Source organism: Pseudorasbora parva, chromosome 7 (genome assembly GCF_024679245.1).
Source record: "Pseudorasbora parva isolate DD20220531a chromosome 7, ASM2467924v1, whole genome shotgun sequence".
In the NCBI taxonomy this organism is placed as follows: Eukaryota; Metazoa; Chordata; class Actinopteri; order Cypriniformes; family Gobionidae; genus Pseudorasbora; species Pseudorasbora parva.
Window position 1 is genome coordinate 256,536 of NC_090178.1, and position 20,101 is coordinate 276,636.

General features: G+C 44.2%; 1 protein-coding gene across 1 annotated transcript in view; it reads left to right on the top strand.

The window, feature by feature from the left end:
• pop1 (POP1 homolog, ribonuclease P/MRP subunit) overlaps positions 1-20,101 on the top strand; it is a 77,437-nt gene that overhangs the window by 53,235 nt on the left and 4,101 nt on the right. The window lies entirely within an intron of this gene.

Consider the following 20,101-nt stretch of genomic DNA (forward strand, 5'->3'; position numbering starts at 1 on the left):
TCATTCATTACACACAGACTGATACATTTTAAATGTTTATTTATTTTATTTTGATGATTATAATATACTACTGAGGAAAATCCCAAATTCAGTATCTCAGAAAATTAGAATATTGTGTAAAGGTTGAATATTGAAGACTCCTGGTGCCGCACTCTACTGAGCTGATGAACTCAGACACCTGCAGGCCTTTAAATGATCTCTGTCTCGTTCTGTCGGCTACACGATCATGGGGAAGACCGCTGACTCGACAGTTCTCCAAAAGACGACCACTGACACCTTACACACGCAGGGCGAGACACTAAAGGTCACTGCAGAAGAGGCTGGCTGTTCCCAGAGCTCTGTGTCCAAGCACATTAATAGAGAAGCGAAGGGAAGGAAAAGATGTGGTAGAAAAAAGTGCACAAGCAATAGAGATAACCGCACCCTGGAGAGGAGTGGGAAACAAAACCCATTCAAACATGTGGAGGAGATTCACAAAGAGTGGACTGCAGCTGGAGTCAGCGCTTTAAAGGGTTAGTTCACCCAAAAAGGAAGTTGATGTTATTAATGACTCACCCTAATGTTGTTCCACACCCGTAAGACCTCCGTTCATCTTCTTCATGATTCGGATGGCGTGCCAAACTGCTGAAATCACGTGACATTGGCGATCTGAATCATTGATCAATTCATTGATTAATGGCCGTTTGAATCTTTATTTGAGGAACCCGGAAGAGAAGCCAATGCTGAATAAAGTCGTAGTTTTTGTTATTTTTGGACCCAAATGTATTTTGGATGCTTCAAGAGACTCTAATTAACCCACTGATGTCTCATATGGACTACTGTGATGATGTTTTTATTCCCTTTCTGGACATGGACAGTATAGTGTGCATACACTTGCATACGCTCTCGAAATAAATATAAAATATCTTAAACTGTGTGTGAAGATGAGCGGAGGTCTTACGGGTGTGGAGCGACATTAGGGAGACGAGTTAATGACAGACATTTCATTTTTGGCTGAACTAACCCTTTAAGAACCACTACACAGACTTATGCAAGGCATGGGTTTCAGCTTTGTGTAACACGTATAAATACTGCAATAGTAAATTAAAATAGTGGACCACTTTCAGAAAAACTCAATTCAGCTCCGGGAGGAAAAAGTTGTGTTTAACGAGACACAGACACAAGGTTGCGGTACCCAGAAGTGTAATATATTACAGTGACATAAGTTGATTAAGTGTTGTTTTCAGGTGTATAAAGCCATCTTGTGGAGCTCTGGTGTTGTTCTGCAGGTGTATAAAGCCATCTCGTGTGCAGCTCTGGTGTTGTTCTGCAGGTGTATAAAGCCATCTTGTGAAGCGCTGGTGTTGTTCTGCAGGTGTATTCTTGTGCAGTTCTGGTGTTGTTCTGCAGGTGTTTAAAGCCATCTTGTGCAGCTCTGGTGTTGTTCTGCAGGTGTATAAAGCCATCTTGTGCAGCTCTGGTGTTGTTCTGCAGGTGTATAAAGCCATCTTGTGAAGCGCTGGTGTTGTTCTGCAGGTGTATTCTTGTGCAGTTCTGGTGTTGTTCTGCAGGTGTATAAAGCCATCTTGTGAAGCTCTGGTGTTGTTCTGCAGGTGTTTAAAGCCATCTTGTGAAGCTCTGGTGTTGTTTTGCAGGTGTATAAAGCCATCTCGTGTGCAGCTCTGGTGTTGTTCTGCAGGTGTATAAAGCCATCTCGTGTGCAGCTCTGGTGTTGTTCTGCAGGTGTTTAAAGCCATCTTGTGCAGCTCTGGTGTTGTTCTGCAGGTGTTTAAAGCCATCTTGTGCAGCTCTGGTGTTGTTCTGCAGGTGTTTAAAGCCATCTTGTGAAGTTCTGGTGTTGTTCTGCAGGTGTTTAAAGCCATCTTGTGAAGTTCTGGTGTTGTTCTGCAGGTGTTTAAAGCCATCTTGTGCAGCTCTGGTGTTGTTCTGCAGGTGTTTAAAGCCATCTTGTGCAGCTCTGGTGTTGTTCTGCAGGTGTTTAAAGCCATCTTGTGCAGCTCTGGTGTTGTTCTGCAGGTGTTTAAAGCCATCTTGTGAAGTTCTGGTGTTGTTCTGCAGGTGTATAAAGCCATCTTGTGCAGCTCTGGTGTTGTTCTGCAGGTGTTTAAAGCCATCTTGTGCAGCTCTGGTGTTGTTCTGCAGGTGTTTAAAGCCATCTTGTGAAGCTCTGGTGTTGTTCTGCAGGTGTTTAAAGCCATCTTGTGAAGCTCTGGTGTTGTTCTGCAGGTGTATAAAGCCATCTTGTGAAGCTTTGGTGTTGTTCTGCAGGTGTTTAAAGCCATCTTGTGAAGCTCTGGTGTTGTTCTGCAGGTGTTTAAAGCCATCTTGTGAAGCTCTGGTGTTGTTCTGCAGGTGTTTAAAGCCATCTTGTGCAGCTCTGGTGTTGTTCTGCAGGTGTTTAAAGCCATCTTGTGCAGCTCTGGTGTTTTTCTGCAGGTGTTTAAAGCCATCTTGTGCAGCTCTGGTGTTGTTCTGCAGGTGTATAAAGCCATCTCGTGTGCAGCTCTGGTGTTGTTCTGCAGGTGTTTAAAGCCATCTTGTGAAGCGCTGGTGTTGTTCTGCAGGTGTATAAAGCCATCTTGTGAAGCGCTGGTGTTCTGCAGGTGTTTAAAGCCATCTTGTGAAGCTCTGGTGTTGTTCTGCAGGTGTATAAAGCCATCTTGTGCAGCTCTGGTGTTGTTCTGCAGGTGTATAAAGCCATCTTGTGAAGCTCTGGTGTTGTTCTGCAGGTGTATAAAGCCATCTTGTGAAGCTCTGGTGTTGTTCTGCAGGTGTATAAAGCCATCTTGTGAAGCTCTGGTGTTGTTCTGCAGCTGTATAAAGCCATCTTGTGAAGCTCTGGTGTTGTTCTGCAGGTGTTTAAAGCCATCTTGTGAAGCTCTGGTGTTGTTCTGCAGGTGTATAAAGCCATCTTGTGAAGCTCTGGTGTTGTTCTGCAGCTGTATAAAGCCATCTTGTGAAGCTCTGGTGTTGTTCTGCAGCTGTATAAAGCCATCTTGTGAAGCTCTGGTGTTGTTCTGCAGCTGTATAAAGCCATCTTGTGAAGCTCTGGTGTTGTTCTGCAGCTGTATAAAGCCATCTTGTGAAGCTCTGGTGTTGTTCTGCAGGTGTATAAAGCCATCTTGTGAAGCTCTGGTGTTGTTCTGCAGCTGTATAAAGCCATCTTGTGAAGCTCTGGTGTTGTTCTGCAGGTGTTTAAAGCCATCTTGTGCAGCTCTGGTGTTGTTCTGCAGGTGTATAAAGCCATCTTGTGAAGCTCTGGTGTTGTTCTGCAGGTGTATAAAGCCATCTTGTGAAGCTCTGGTGTTGGTCTGCAGGTGTTTAAAGCCATCTTGTGAAGCTCTGGTGTTGTTCTGCAGGTGTTTAAAGCCATCTTGTGGAGCTCTGGTGTTGTTCTGCAGGTGTATAAAGCCATCTTGTGAAGCTCCGGTGTTGGTCTGCAGGTGTTTAAAGCCATCTTGTGAAGCTCTGGTGTTGTTCTGCAGGTGTATAAAGCCATCTTGTGCAGCTCTGGTGTTGTTCTGCAGGTGTTTAAAGCCATCTTGTGCAGCTCTGGTGTTGTTCTGCAGGTGTATAAAGCCATCTCGTGTGCAGCTCTGGTGTTGTTCTGCAGGTGTTTAAAGCCATCTTGTGAAGCGCTGGTGTTGTTCTGCAGGTGTATAAAGCCATCTTGTGAAGCGCTGGTGTTGTTCTGCAGGTGTATAAAGCCATCTTGTGAAGCGCTGGTGTTCTGCAGGTGTTTAAAGCCATCTTGTGAAGCTCTGGTGTTGTTCTGCAGGTGTATAAAGCCATCTTGTGCAGCTCTGGTGTTGTTCTGCAGGTGTATAAAGCCATCTTGTGAAGCTCTGGTGTTGTTCTGCAGGTGTATAAAGCCATCTTGTGAAGCTCTGGTGTTGTTCTGCAGGTGTATAAAGCCATCTTGTGAAGCTCTGGTGTTGTTCTGCAGCTGTATAAAGCCATCTTGTGAAGCTCTGGTGTTGTTCTGCAGGTGTTTAAAGCCATCTTGTGAAGCTCTGGTGTTGTTCTGCAGCTGTATAAAGCCATCTTGTGAAGCTCTGGTGTTGTTCTGCAGCTGTATAAAGCCATCTTGTGAAGCTCTGGTGTTGTTCTGCAGCTGTATAAAGCCATCTTGTGAAGCTCTGGTGTTGTTCTGCAGCTGTATAAAGCCATCTTGTGAAGCTCTGGTGTTGTTCTGCAGCTGTATAAAGCCATCTTGTGAAGCTCTGGTGTTGTTCTGCAGGTGTATAAAGCCATCTTGTGAAGCTCTGGTGTTGTTCTGCAGCTGTATAAAGCCATCTTGTGAAGCTCTGGTGTTGTTCTGCAGGTGTTTAAAGCCATCTTGTGCAGCTCTGGTGTTGTTCTGCAGGTGTATAAAGCCATCTTGTGAAGCTCTGGTGTTGTTCTGCAGGTGTATAAAGCCATCTTGTGAAGCTCTGGTGTTGGTCTGCAGGTGTTTAAAGCCATCTTGTGAAGCTCTGGTGTTGTTCTGCAGGTGTATAAAGCCATCTTGTGCAGCTCTGGTGTTGTTCTGCAGGTGTATAAAGCCATCTCGTGTGCAGCTCTGGTGTTGTTCTGCTGGTGTTTAAAGCCATCTTGTGCAGCTCTGGTGTTGTTCTGCAGGTGTATAAAGCCATCTCGTGTGCAGCTCTGGTGTTGTTCTGCAGGTGTTTAAAGCCATCTTGTGAAGCGCTGGTGTTGTTCTGCAGGTGTATAAAGCCATCTCGTGAAGCTCTGGTGTTGTTCTGCAGGTGTATAAAGCCATCTTGTGAAGCTCTGGTGTTGTTCTGCAGGTGTATAAAGCCATCTTGTGCAGCTCTGGTGTTGTTCTGCAGGTGTATAAAGCCATCTTGTGAAGCGCTGGTGTTGTTCTGCAGGTGTTTAAAGCCATCTTGTGAAGCTCTGGTGTTGTTCTGCAGGTGTTTAAAGCCATCTTGTGAAGCGCTGGTGTTCTGCAGGTGTTTAAAGCCATCTTGTGAAGCTCTGGTGTTGTTCTGCAGGTGTATAAAGCCATCTTGTGCAGCTCTGGTGTTGTTCTGCAGGTGTATAAAGCCATCTTGTGGAGCTCTGGTGTTGTTCTGCAGGTGTATAAAGCCATCTCGTGAAGCTCTGGTGTTGTTCTGCAGGTGTATAAAGCCATCTCGTGAAGCTCTGGTGTTGTTCTGCAGGTGTATAAAGCCATCTCGTGAAGCTCTGGTGTTGTTCTGCAGGTGTATAAAGCCATCTTGTGAAGCTCTGGTGTTGTTCTGCAGGTGTATTAAGCCATCTTGTGAAGCTCTGGTGTTGTTCTGCAGGTGTTTAAAGCCATCTTGTGAAGTTCTGGTGTTGTTCTGCAGGTGTTTAAAGCCATCTTGAGAAGCTCTGGTGTTGTTCTGCAGGTGTTTAAAGCCATCTTGTGAAGCTCTGGTGTTGTTCTGCAGGTGTTTAAAGCCATCTTGTGAAGCTCTGGTTTTGTTCTGTAGGTGTATAAAGCCATCTTGTGAAGTTCTGGTGTTGTTCTGCAGGTGTTTAAAGCCATCTTGTGAAGTTCTAGTGTTGTTCTGCAGGTGTATAAAGCCATCTTGTGCAGCTCTGGTGTTGTTCTGCAGGTGTATAAAGCCATCTTGTGAAGTTCTGGTGTTGTTCTGCAGGTGTATAAAGCCATCTTGTGAAGCTCTAGTGTTGTTCTGCAGGTGTTTAAAGCCATCTTGTGAAGTTCTGGTGTTGTTCTGCAGGTGTTTAAAGCCATCTTGTGAAGTTCTGGTGTTGTTCTGCAGGTGTATAAAGCCATCTTGTGAAGCTCTGGTGTTGTTCTGCAGGTGTTTAAAGCCATCTTGTGAAGTTCTGGTGTTGTTCTGCAGGTGTATAAAGCCATCTTGTGAAGCTCTGGTGTTGTTCTGCAGGTGTTTAAAGCCATCTTGTGAAGCGCTGGTGTTATTCTGCAGGTGTTTAAAGCCATCTTGTGCAGCTCTGGTGTTGTTCTGTATGTTTTTAAAGCCATCTTGTGAAGCTCTGGTGTTGTTCTGCAGGTTTTTTAAGCCATCTTGTGAAGCTCTGGTGTTGTTCTGCAGGTGTTTAAAGCCATCTTGTGAAGCTCCGGTGTTGTTCTGCAGGTGTATAAAGCCATCTTGTGAAGCTCTGGTGTTGTTCTGCAGGTGTATAAAGCCATCTTGTGAAGCTCTGGTGTTGTTCTGCTGGTGTTTAAAGCCATCTTGTGAAGCTCCGGTGTTGTTCTGCAGGTGTATAAAGCCATCTTGTGAAGCTCTGGTGTTGTTCTGCAGGTGTATAAAGCCATCTTGTGAAGCTCTGGTGTTGTTCTGCAGGTGTTTAAAGCCATCTTGTGCAGCTCTGGTGTTGTTCTGCAGGTGTATAAAGCCATCTTGTGAAGCTCTGGTGTTGTTCTGCAGGTGTATAAAGCCATCTTGTGAAGCTCTGGTGTTGTTCTGCTGGTGTTTAAAGCCATCTTGTGAAGCTCCGGTGTTGTTCTGCAGGTGTATAAAGCCATCTTGTGAAGCTCTGGTGTTGTTCTGCAGGTGTATAAACCCATCTTGTGAAGCTCTGGTGTTGTTCTGCTGGTGTTTAAAGCCATCTTGTGAAGCTCCGGTGTTGTTCTGCAGGTGTATAAAGCCATCTTGTACAGCTCTGGTGTTGTTCTGCAGGTGTATAAAGCCATCTTGTGAAGTTCTGGTGTTGTTCTGCAGGTGTATAAAGCCATCTTGTGAAGCTCTGGTGTTGTTCTGCAGGTGTTTAAAGCCATCTTGTGAAGCTCTGGTTTTGTTCTGTAGGTGTATAAAGCCATCTTGTGAAGCTCTGGTGTTGTTCTGCAGGTGTTTAAAGCCATCTTGTGAAGCTCTGGTGTTGTTCTGCAGGTGTATAAAGCCACCTTGTGAAGTTCTGGTGCAGGTGTATAAAGCCATCTTGTGACGCTCTGGTGTTGTTCTGCAGGTGTTTAAAGCCATCTTGTGAAGTTCTGGTGTTGTTCTGCAGGTGTATAAAGCCATCTTGTGCAGCTCTGGTGTTGTTCTGCAGGTGTATAAAGCCATCTTGTGAAGTTCTGGTGTTGTTCTGCAGGTGTTTAAAGCCATCTTGTGAAGTTCTAGTGTTGTTCTGCAGGTGTATAAAGCCATCTTGTGCAGCTCTGGTGTTTTTCTGCAGTTGTATAAAGCCATCTTGTGAAGTTCTGGTGTTGTTCTGCAGGTGTATAAAGCCATCTTGTGAAGCTCTAGTGTTGTTCTGCAGGTGTTTAAAGCCATCTTGTGAAGTTCTGGTGTTGTTCTGCAGGTGTATAAAGCCATCTTGTGAAGCTCTGGTGTTGTTCTGCAGGTGTTTAAAGCCATCTTGTGAAGTTCTGGTGTTGTTCTGCAGGTGTTTAAAGCCATCTTGTGAAGTTCTGGTGTTGTTCTGCAGGTGTATAAAGCCATCTTGTGAAGCTCTGGTGTTGTTCTGCAGGTGTTTAAAGCCATCTTGTGAAGCGCTGGTGTTATTCTGCAGGTGTTTAAAGCCATCTTGTGCAGCTCTGGTGTTGTTCTGTATGTTTTTAAAGCCATTTTGTGAATTTCTGGTGTTGTTCTGCATGTTTTTAAAGCCATCTTGTGAAGCTCTGGTGTTGTTCTGCAGGTTTTTTAAGCCATCTTGTGAAGCTCTGGTGTTGTTCTGCAGGTGTTTAAAGCCATCTTGTGAAGCTCTGGTGTTGTTCTGCAGGTGTTTAAAGCCATCTTGTGAAGCTCTGGTGTTGTTCTGCAGGTGTATAAAGCCATCTTGTGCAGCTCTGGTGTTGTTCTGCAGGTGTATAAACCCATCTTGTGAAGTTCTGGTGTTGTTCTGCAGCTGTATAAAGCCATCTTGTGAAGCTCTGGTGTTGTTCTGCTGGTGTTTAAAGCCATCTTGTGAAGCTCTGGTGTTGTTCTGTATGTTTTTAAAGCCATCTTGTGAAGCTCTGGTGTTGTTCTGTATGTTTTTAAAGCCATCTTGTGAAGCTCTGGTGTTGTTCTGCATGTTTTTAAAGCCATCTTGTGAAGCTCTGGTGTTGTTCTGCAGGTGTATAAACCCATCTTGTGCAGCTCTGGTGTTGTTCTGCAGGTGTATAAACCCATCTTGTGCAGCTCTGGTGTTGTTCTGCAGGTGTATAAAGCCATCTTGTGAAGCTCTGGTGTTGTTCTGCTGGTGTTTAAAGCCATCTTGTGAAGCTCCGGTGTTGTTCTGCAGATGTATAAAGCCATCTTGTGAAGCTCTGGTGTTGTTCTGCAGGTGTATAAACCCATCTTGTACAGCTCTGGTGTTGTTCTGCAGGTGTTTAAAGCCATCTTGTGAAGCTCTGGTGTTGTTCTGCAGGTGTATAAAGCCATCTTGTGCAGCTCTGGTGTTGTTCTGCAGGTGTATAAACCCATCTTGTGAAGTTCTGGTGTTGTTCTGCAGCTGTATAAAGCCATCTTGTGAAGCTCTGGTGTTGTTCTGCTGGTGTTTAAAGCCATCTTGTGAAGCTCCGGTGTTGTTCTGCAGGTGTATAAAGCCATCTTGTGAAGCTCTGGTGTTGTTCTGCTGGTGTTTAAAGCCATCTTGTGAAGCTCCGGTGTTGTTCTGCAGGTGTATAAAGCCATCTTGTGAAGCTCCGGTGTTGTTCTGCAGGTGTTTAAAGCCATCTTGTGAAGCTCTGGTGTTGTTCTGCTGGTGTTTAAAGCCATCTTGTGAAGCTCCGGTGTTGTTCTGCAGGTGTATAAAGCCATCTTGTGAAGCTCTGGTGTTGTTCTGCAGGTGTATAAACCCATCTTGTACACCTCTGGTGTTGTTCTGCAGGTGTATAAACCCATCTTGTGAAGCTCTGGTTCTGGTGTTGTTCTGCAGGTGTATAAACCCATCTTGTGAAGCTCTGGTGTTGTTCTGCAGGTGTATAAAGTCATCTTGTGCAGCTCTGGTGTTGTTCTGCAGGTGTATAAACCCATCTTGTGCAGCTCTGGTGTTGTTCTGCAGGTGTTTAAAGCCATCTTGTGAAGCTCTGGTGTTGTTCTGCAGGTGTATAAACCCATCTTGTGAAGCTCTGGTGTTGTTCTGCAGCTGTATAAAGCCATCTTGTGAAGCTCTGGTGTTGTTCTGCAGCTGTATAAAGCCATCTTGTGAAGCTCTGGTGTTGTTCTGCAGGTGTTTAAAGCCATCTTGTGAAGCTCCGGTGTTGTTCTGCAGGTGTATAAAGCCATCTTGTGCAGCTCTGGTGTTGTTCTGCAGGTGTATAAAGCCATCTTGTGAAGCTCTGGTGTTGTTCTGCAGGTGTATAAAGCCATCTTGTGAAGCTCTGGTGTTGTTCTGCAGGTGTATAAAGCCATCTTGTGAAGCTCTGGTGTTGTTCTGCAGCTGTATAAAGCCATCTTGTGAAGCTTTGGTGTTGTTCTGCAGGTGTTTAAAGCCATCTTGTGCAGCTCTGGTGTTGTTCTGCAGGTGTATAAAGCCATCTTGTGAAGCTCTGGTGTTGTTCTGCAGGTGTATAAAGCCATCTTGTGAAGCTCTGGTGTTGTTCTGCAGGTGTTTAAAGCCATCTTGTGAAGCTCCGGTGTTGTTCTGCAGGTGTATAAAGCCATCTTGTGCAGCTCTGGTGTTGTTCTGCAGGTGTATAAAGCCATCTTGTGAAGCTCTGGTGTTGTTCTGCAGGTGTATAAAGCCATCTTGTGAAGCTCTGGTGTTGTTCTGCAGGTGTATAAAGCCATCTTGTGAAGCTCTGGTGTTGTTCTGCAGCTGTATAAAGCCATCTTGTGAAGCTCTGGTGTTGTTCTGCAGGTGTTTAAAGCCATCTTGTGAAGCTCCGGTGTTGTTCTGCAGGTGTATAAAGCCATCTTGTGCAGCTCTGGTGTTGTTCTGCAGGTGTATAAAGCCATCTTGTGAAGCTCTGGTGTTGTTCTGCAGGTGTATAAAGCCATCTTGTGAAGCTCTGGTGTTGTTCTGCAGGTGTATAAAGCCATCTTGTGAAGCTCTGGTGTTGTTCTGCAGCTGTATAAAGCCATCTTGTGAAGCTCTGGTGTTGTTCTGCAGGTGTATAAAGCCATCTTGTGAAGCTCTGGTGTTGTTCTGCAGGTGTATAAAGCCATCTTGTGAAGCTCTGGTGTTGTTCTGCAGGTGTATAAAGCCATCTTGTGAAGCTCTGGTGTTGTTCTGCAGCTGTATAAAGCCATCTTGTGAAGCTTTGGTGTTGTTCTGCAGGTGTTTAAAGCCATCTTGTGAAGCTCTGGTGTTGTTCTGCAGGTGTATAAACCCATCTTGTGAAGCTCTGGTTCTGGTGTTGTTCTGCAGGTGTATAAAGTCATCTTGTGAATCTCTGGTGTTGTTCTGCATGTTTTTAAAGCCATCTTGTGAAGCTCTGGTGTGGTTCTTGTTACGGCTGGCTCATATGCCGCAACATAAAAGAGGCAAACACTAAATGGTTGAAACAATAAACCAATTTATTGATAAAACAAGAAAACAGTTATTTAACAAACAAAAGAAAACCAACGTCTAGGGGGAGAAAGAAAAACACGCGTGTGGTAACCAAAATATTTCTCTGACACATAAAATCAATAAAGGAGGTTCTATTAAGAAAATAACATAAACAGGAGAAACATGGCGAGAGAGAGCGAGAGCAACTCTTGAGCACCCAGACCTTATATCCCAAACGCCATAATAGAGGGTTGATTACTGATAGAATACACCTGTCGCCCAACTAACATCTGCACTGTCTAGCAGAGCCAGCAGGGGGCAACAGGCGGGCGTAACACCTCCCCCACAAAAAACATTCCTCTAGGAATGTCCAAAAAACCCGTTCTCCACCCGTTGTCCTTCACTCCACTTGGTTCCGGCTTCCTGGGCCCTAGGAAACAGGATAGAAAGAGGAGAAAGAAAAGGGGAACAAACTACCGAACATGCACTCACGCTCTGGGGCATCAGCAATAAAAAAAAATTGGCACTGGCACAAGTGTTTAATATCAAGGAAAAGAATCTCTGTGAGTCAAAATAATTTCATCAGCCAACACAGCCGCATTAGCTAAGGTCAGGGCTTTTTGTTCATTCAAATAAATAGACACAGACCCTGGCACACAGTTTTTAAATTCTTCTACCAGAATTAGCTCCCTCAACTGGTTAAAAGTTTCTACTCTCTTAGACTGACACCATCTTGTAAACATAATCTCTTTTTCTCTAGCAAATTCAACATAAGTTTGGTTTTCAAGTTTTTTGTAGCCCCGAAATCGTTGGCGATATGCCTCGGGCACCAACTCATACGCTCTTAAAATAGCAGTTTTTACTTGTTTAAAATCTGCACTCTCTTCATCAGAAAGAGAAGCAAACACTTCCTGAGCCTTCCCTTTCAACACACACTGTAGAAGTAAAGTCCAAACTTCTTCTGGCCATTTTAGAGAAGAAGCAACTCTTTCAAAATGAGCAAAATACTTATCTACGTCACGTTCACAGAATGGAGGCACCATCTTAATATTTCGACCAACATCAAAAGAAGGCCGCACAACCGGAATAGATTTAGAAGCTTCAGCTTTCTTAACTTCCAGTTCGAGCTCTAGCTTCCTCACCTCGTACTGCCTTTGTTCACGTTCACTCTCACGTGCATACTCTAATTTTCTCAACTCAACCTGAGCACGCTCACGATCCTGTTCAAGCTCCAATTGTTTTAACTGAAGTCGTCTTTCCCATTCCTTATCTTTTAATGCTTGAGTACCTTCAAACGATAGTCTCTCCGTCTCAAACTGTGTTTGTTTCTCTCTTGACATTACATCTCTCCCTACTCTTGGAGATAGTACCTTACCAAAAGTCTCATCTCCCATACCAAGAATTCCTTTGGCTATCAACTGGCTTTTAACAGCCCTTAACAAATCTTCTTTGCGCTTCTTGTCATTACTAGTCAAAACAATAGCATGACTCTCTGCAAGTTCTAAAAGTTGTTCTTTGGTGCACCTATCTAGAAACTTTTCAGAAAGCTCCACATTCAATTCCTCATTTGAAGTCATTTTGAACCAGCATAAACTTACGCAATTAAATTAGCTGAGAAGTGTACCACAATAAATCCAAATAATCTCAATAAACCTCCTTTAAAAAAAAATTACCTAGTGCCAGAAAACAGCCTAGACTGAAATGATTATTCAATATCACCCATATTGAGATAACATTTCATACAGCCTAGCACAATAATCCACTAAACAACACTAGAAACATATGAATGAATAAACTCAAAACCACATTTAGCTTTTATCATTCAACTTAATCTCCACAGGCCCCAAAGTCACTGTTTCAATAAACATTCTAGTGCTTTAATGTGGAAAAACGATCCTGGTTTATAATAGGAATTTATACAACCCGCATTACCCGCGATGCAGTGTTAATTTACCATTAGTGAACAATTAGCCGTCCTCAATAGGCTACAAAGGCGATTTTCCCAATTCACTAATTATCTGTAACCTGCGGTTGTCCCTAACACAACAATTGTGTAAACAAAACCGAGTTTCGCATAATACCAACACGCAACAAGCAACATGCTCTCTTTATAAAAAATTTTTAACGATAAACAGGGAGAAAAGTAGAGTACTCACCAGGATTTCCATTGGCCTTACATCTCCGATATACCTGCTTGTTGAAACTATCCTAACTAGTCTTCAAAGGACTGCCGGGCTCGAGGCGACTTTAAACGCTAAGCCTCGTAACAGCTGTTCTCCAAATGAGCTCAGCTGCGCGAGAAGCGTACCCCCACCCAGGATTTCCTTCCAAAACTCCAAACAAAATACAAAGAAATCAACAAAACAACAAATAGTGTTTCGATGGAAGGACCGCTCATGCGCAGCCCAGCTGAAACACTCTAACTAACCGGAGTGCAAGCCAATCCTCAAGAAATCCTGAAGAGACAATACAAATACTCCCTCAAACAAACGCTCAAAATCCGGAACGAGACCCCATATTTATGTTACGGCTGGCTCATATGCCGCAACATAAAAGAGGCAAACACTAAATGGTTGAAACAATAAACCAATTTATTGATAAAACAAGAAAACAGTTATTTAACAAACAAAAGAAAACCAACGTCTAGGGGGAGAAAGAAAAACACGCGTGTGGTAACCAAAATATTTCTCTGACACATAAAATCAATAAAGGAGGTTCTATTAAGAAAATAACATAAACAGGAGAAACATGGCGAGAGAGAGCGAGAGCAACTCTTGAGCACCCAGACCTTATATCCCAAACGCCATAATAGAGGGTTGATTACTGATAGAATACACCTGTCGCCCAACTAACATCTGCACTGTCTAGCAGAGCCAGCAGGGGGCAACAGGCGGGCGTAACATTCTGCAGGTGTTTAAAGCCATCTTGTGAAGCTCTGGTGTTGTTCTGCAGGTGTTTAAAGCCATCTTGTGAAGCTCTGGTGTTGTTCTGCAGGTGTTTAAAGCCATCTTGTGAAGCTCTGGTGTTGTTCTGCAGGTGTTTAAAGCCATCTTGTGAAGCTCTGGTGTTGTTCTGCAGGTGTTTAAAGCCATCTTGTGAAGCTCTGGTGTTGTTCTGCAGGTGTTTAAAGCCATCTTGTGAAGCTCTGGTGTTGTTCTGCAGGTGTTTAAAGCCATCTTGTGAAGCTCTGGTTTTGTTCTGTAGGTGTATAAAGCCATCTTGTGAAGTTCTGGTGTTGTTCTGCAGGTATTTAAAGCCATCTTGTGAAGCTCTGGTGTTGTTCTGTAGGTGTATAAAGCCATCTTGTGAAGCTCTGGTGTTGTTCTGCAGGTATTTAAAGCCATCTTGTGAAGCTCTGGTGTTGTTCTGCAGGTGTATAAAGCCATCTTGTGCAGCTCTGGTGTTGTTCTGCAGGTATTTAAAGCCACCTTGTGAAGTTCTGGTGTGGTTCTGCAGGTGTATAAAGCCATCTTGTGCAGCTCTGGTGTTGTTCTGCAGGTGTATAAAGCCATCTTGTGAAGTTCTGGTGTTGTTCTGCAGGTGTATAAAGCCATCTTGTGAAGCTCTAGTGTTGTTCTGCAGGTGTTTAAAGCCATCTTGTGAAGTTCTGGTGTTGTTCTGCAGGTGTATAAAGCCATCTTGTGAAGCTCTGGTGTTGTTCTGCAGGTGTTTAAAGCCATCTTGTGAAGTTCTGGTGTTGTTCTGCAGGTGTTTAAAGCCATCTTGTGAAGTTCTGGTGTTGTTCTGCAGGTGTATAAAGCCATCTTGTGAAGCTCTGGTGTTGTTCTGCAGGTGTATAAAGCCATCTTGTGCAGCTCTGGTGTTGTTCTGCAGGTGTTTAAAGCCATCTTGTGAAGCGCTGGTGTTATTCTGCAGGTGTTTAAAGCCATCTTGTGCAGCTCTGGTGTTGTTCTGTATGTTTTTAAAGCCATTTTGTGAATTTCTGGTGTTGTTCTGCATGTTTTTAAAGCCATCTTGTGAAGCTCTGGTGTTGTTCTGCAGGTTTTTTAAGCCATCTTGTGAAGCTCTGGTGTTGTTCTGCAGGTGTATAAAGCCATCTTGTGAAGCGCTGGTGTTGTTCTGCAGGTGTTTAAAGCCATCTTGTGAAGCTCTGGTGTTGTTCTGCAGGTGTATAAAGCCATCTTGTGCAGCTCTGGTGTTGTTCTGCAGGTGTATAAAGCCATCTTGTGCAGCTCTGGTGTTGTTCTGCAGGTGTTTAAAGCCATCTTGTGAAGCGCTGGTGTTGTTCTGCAGGTGTATAAAGCCATCTTGTGCAGCTCTGGTGTTGTTCTGCAGGTGTATAAAGCCATCTTGTGAAGCTCTGGTGTTGTTCTGCAGGTGTTTAAAGCCATCTTGTGAAGCTCTGGTGTTGTTCTGCAGGTGTATAAAGCCATCTTGTGAAGTTCTGGTGTTGTTCTGCAGGTGTATAAAGCCATCTTGTGAAGCTCTGGTGTTGTTCTGCAGGTGTATAAAGCCATCTTGTGAAGCTCTGGTGTTGTTCTGCAGGTGTATAAAGCCATCTTGTGAAGCGCTGGTGTTGTTCTGCAGGTGTATAAAGCCATCTTGTGAAGTTCTGGTGTTGTTCTGCAGGTGTATAAAGCCATCTTGTGAAGCTCTGGTGTTGTTCTGCAGGTGTATAAAGCCATCTTGTGAAGTTCTGGTGTTGTTCTGCAGGTGTATAAAGCCATCTTGTGAAGCTCTGGTGTTGTTCTGCAGGTGTATAAAGCCATCTTGTGAAGTTCTGGTGTTGTTCTGCAGGTGTATAAAGCCATCTTGTGAAGCTCTGGTGTTGTTCTGCAGCTGTATAAAGCCATCTTGTGAAGCGCTGGTGTTGTTCTGCAGGTTTTTAAAGCCATCTTGTGAAGCTCTGGTGTTGTTCTGCAGGTGTATAAAGCCATCTTGTGAAGCGCTGGTGTTGTTCTGCAGGTGTATAAAGCCATCTTGTGCAGTTCTGGTGTTGTTCTAGTCTGTTTGTGGAAGTGTGTCTGTGTAGTGCTGAGGTGTGTATTATTAGTTTTGGTATATTCTCTGGGTGTGTGTGGGAGTTAGCATTTGTTGAGTTAGCATTTGTTTGGTCATTGCCACGTTGGAAGGGAGTTTGTTGGGGGCGTGGCCAGCGAGGTATTAAAAGCCTTGTGTGTTTGAAACATTTTGGCTAGAGAGAAGCAATTCAATTGACTGATAGACAACTACTCTGTAAGTGTTTGTAACTTTTCTCATTTGATTGTTTGTTCATTTGTTGTTGGATAAGTGTGTCTGTGTAGTGCTGAGGTGTGTATTATTAGTTTTGGTATATTCTCTGGGTGTGTGTGGGAGTTAGCATTTGTTGAGTTAGCATTTGTTTGGTCATTGCCACGTTGGAAGGGAGTTTGTTGGGGGCGTGGCCAGCGAGGTATTAAAAGCCTTGTGTGTTTGAAACATTTTGGCTAGAGAGAAGCAATTCAATTGACTGATAGACAACTACTCTGTAAGTGTTTGTAACTTTTCTCATTTGATTGTTTGTTCATTTGTTGTTGGATAAGTGTGTCTGTGTAGTGCTGAGGTGTGTATTATTAGTTTTGGTATATTCTCTGGGTGTGTGTGGGAGTTAGCATTTGTTGAGTTAGCATTTGTTTGGTCATTGCCACGTTGGAAGGGAGTTTGTTGGGGGCGTGGCCAGCTGCTTTCAATAACGATACTCAAGTGAGTATAAATAGCGTGATAGTCCGCGGCAGCGGAAGCGGCAGTGTGAAGCCCTCCTTGTGTGAAGACCGACGAGTGTAAAGACTTCAACTCTTCCCAGTGCAACTCCTCTCGAGCAAGGACCCCGGCAAGGCACTTGAGTATCATCTTCCTTTTCACTATTTGTGTTCGGCTCTAATTCCTATCTGGCCTTTTCACCATGTGCTTTCAAATCTCAACTATAACTACTAGCACTCGTAAATCACGCTCCGTACGCACGAGACGCCGTAATCCTAATAATTTGCGCTGTATCCTAACATCCTCTGCTACTTTACTCTTTATTCCAATTGGTCTCTGGAATTGCCAGTCGGCTGTAAACAAAGCAGACTTTATTTCATCTATTGGGACTCATTCTCAGCTTAGCCTCATGGCCCTAACTGAGACCTGGATCAAACCAGAGGACACTGCCACTCCTGCAGCACTCTCAAGCAATTATACTTTTTCACACACTCCTCGGCCTATTGGGAGGGGTGGGGGTACTGGTTTGCTTATCTCAAATGATTGGAAATTTGATCCATTACCGTCTCTACCGGCCAATTCATTTGAATCGCACTCAATCACTATTACTCACCCTGTTAAAATCCATGTGGTAGTGGTCTATCGTCCTCCAGGTCACCTCGGTAACTTTGTGGAGGAGTTGGATGTGTTACTTTCTAGCTTCCCTGAGGATGGCACTCCACTGATTCTGCTTGGTGACTTCAACATCCATCTTGATAAACACCTAGCTGCAGACTTCAGCACTCTACTGACTTCATTTGACCTTAAGTTAGTATCTACTACGGCTACTCACAGATCAGGTAACCAATTAGACCTGGTCTACACACGCAACTGCTCCACAGACAACACTTTAGTTACTCCATTACACACCTCAGACCACTTTCTCATCACTCTTAACCTCATACTGACTCCAGATACAAAACATACTCCTACACAGATTACCTTTCGGCGTAATCTACGCTCACTCTCTCCCTCTCGCCTATCCACTATGGTTTCATCTTCACTCCCTCCACCTGCTCAGTTCTCAGCACTGGACACTAACAGTGCTACCAACACTCTTTGCTCCACTCTAACATCCTCCTTAGACAGTTTCTGCCCCCTTTCATCCAGACCAGCCCGCCCCACCCCATCTGCCCCCTGGCTGTCTGAAGTTCTCCGTGAACATCGCTCTGGACTCAGGGCGGCAGAGAGGAAATGGCATAAATCTAAAAACAATACTGACCTTGCCTTTTATCAGTCTCTTCTCTCTTCTTTCTCTACAAATGTCTCCACTGCTAAAACAACATACTACCACAACAAAATCAACAATTGCTCTGACTCTCGCCAACTCTTTAAAACATTCTCCTCTCTCCTTTGTCCACCTCCTCCCCCTCCTTCATCAACTCTTACAGCTGATGACTTTGCATCATTTTTCACCAACAAAACAGCTCTCATTAGCAAACAGTTCTCCTCATCACTAACTGACACGCACATCTCAACAACTAACACGAACACGCTTCCATCCTTCTCTCCACTCTCCGAGGCAGATATTTCTAAACTCATCCTTTCCAATCACCCTACTACCTGTCCACTTGATCCTATTCCCACTCACCTCCTTCAGGCTATTTCTTCTTCAATCACTCCTGCACTCACTCACATTGTCAACACTTCTCTTCACACGGGAACCTTTCCCACAGCATTTAAGCAGGCTCGGGTAACCCCACTGCTTAAGAAACCCTCTCTGAATCCAGCACTTTTAGAAAACTACCGACCGGTATCCCTTCTGCCTTTCATTGCAAAGACCCTTGAGCGAGTTGTGTTCAATCAACTCTCTAAGTTTCTTGAAAGGGACAACCTCCTAGACAACAACCAATCCGGCTTCAAAAGCGGTCATTCGACTGAGACGGCCTTGCTCTCGGTAACTGAGGCACTGAGACTGGCAAAAGCAGCTTCCAAATCCTCAGTGCTCATTCTGCTGGATCTGTCTGCTGCTTTTGACACAGTTAACCACCAGATCCTCCTGTCAACACTTAAGAGGACGGGGATCTCAGGATCTGCTCTCCAGTGGTTCAGGTCTTACCTCTCTGGTAGGTCCTACAGGGTGTCATGGAGAGGTGAAGTGTCTAAGTCTTATAATCTAGCTACTGGGGTTCCCCAGGGCTCAGTCCTTGGACCACTTCTCTTCTCCATCTACATGTCATCATTAGGTTCTGTCATTCAGAAACACGGCTTCTCCTATCACTGCTATGCGGATGACACTCAACTCTACTTCTCATTTCAACCAGATGATCCTACAGTCAGTGTTCGTATCGCTGCCTGTCTGACAGACATTTCTGACTGGATGAAAGAGCATCATCTTAAACTCAATCTTGCAAAGACAGAATTACTTGTTTTCTCAACCAACCCAGCACTTCATCAAAATTTCTCCATTCAGCTTGGTTCATCGACCATAACTCCATCAAGGACAGCAAGAAACCTTGGAGTTGTGATTGATGACCAGTTAAACTTCACTGACCACATTACTGCAACAGCCCGGTCCTGCAGATTTGCTTTATACAACATTAGAAAGATTAGACCCTTCCTATCAGAACAGGCTGCACAACTCCTGGTTCAAGCTCTTGTTCTCTCCAGACTGGATTATTGTAATGCTCTTCTGGCTGGGCTTCCAGCATGCACTATCAAACCCTTGCAGCTGATCCAGAATGCAGCGGCGAGAGTGGTCTTTAATGAGCCGAAGAGAGCGCATGTTACGCCTCTCTTCATCAAACTGCACTGGTTGCCAATGGCTGCTCGCATCAAATTCAAGGCACTAGTTATCGCCTACAAAACAACCTCTGGCTCGGCACCAATATACCTAAATTCACTTGCTCAGACTTACACACCCTCCAGAAGCTTGCGTTCTGCGAACGAGCGGCGCCTCGTGGTTCCATCCCAAAGAGGCATGAAATCGCTCTCACGGACATTTTCCTGGACCGTTCCTACCTGGTGGAATGACCTGCCGATCTCAATTCGTGCTGCAGAGTCTGTAGCCATTCTTAAAAAACATCTTAAGACACATCTTTTCCATTTGCACTTGACCAATACAGAATAGCACTTACTGATCAACACAGCAACGACCAAAAGCGTACACTCCGGGATCATATCTACGTCACTCATCCGGATTTGCGCCTTCAGGCGGGTATGTTACATAGTAATCATAACTATCAGAATCCAGTGTTCTGTATATTGCGTACGTGAGTTTTTGTTGTAGATGGCTATTGCTGCGCGTTTAGCTAGAATACAAAACCAACCCATTGGGCCACTGAATCTGCATTAACGACAACAGCTGGGGCAACAGCCTTAGTCCTAATGGGTTGTAGCTATCTTAGCTATCAAAATCCAGTGTTCGGCACTGTGCGGACGTGAGTTTTTGTTGTAGATGTCTGTCTTTATAAAAAAAAAAAAAAAAAAAAAAAAGTGTTTGTGTATTGTGCTAATTAATTGAGATTTCTTACAGCTCTTACAGGTTGTTGGCCTTGTCTGTTCCGTTGCTTCTATTACTCTCCCCTTTTTTGTAAGTCGCTTTGGATAAAAGCGTCTGCTAAATGATTAAATGTAAATGTAAATGTAAATGTTCTGCAGGTGTATAAAGCCATCTTGTGCAGTTCTGGTGTTGTTCTGCAGGTGTATAAACCCATCTTGTGAAGCTCTGGTGTTGTTCTGCAGGTGTATAAAGCCATCTTGTGAAGCTCTGGTGTTGTTCTGCAGGTGTATAAAGCCATCTCGTGAAGCTCTGGTGTTGTTCTGCAGGTGTTTAAAGCCATCTTGTGAAGCTCTGGTGTTGTTCTGCAGGTGTTTAAAGCCATCTTGTGAAGCTCTGGTGTTGTTCTGCAGGTGTATAAAGCCATCTTGTGAAGCTCTGGTGTTGTTCTGCAGGTGTATAAAGCCATCTTGTGAAGCTCTGGTGTTGTTCTGCAGGTGTTTAAAGCCATCTTGTGAAGCTCTGGTGTTGTTCTGCAGGTGTATAAAGCCATCTCGTGAAGCTATGGTG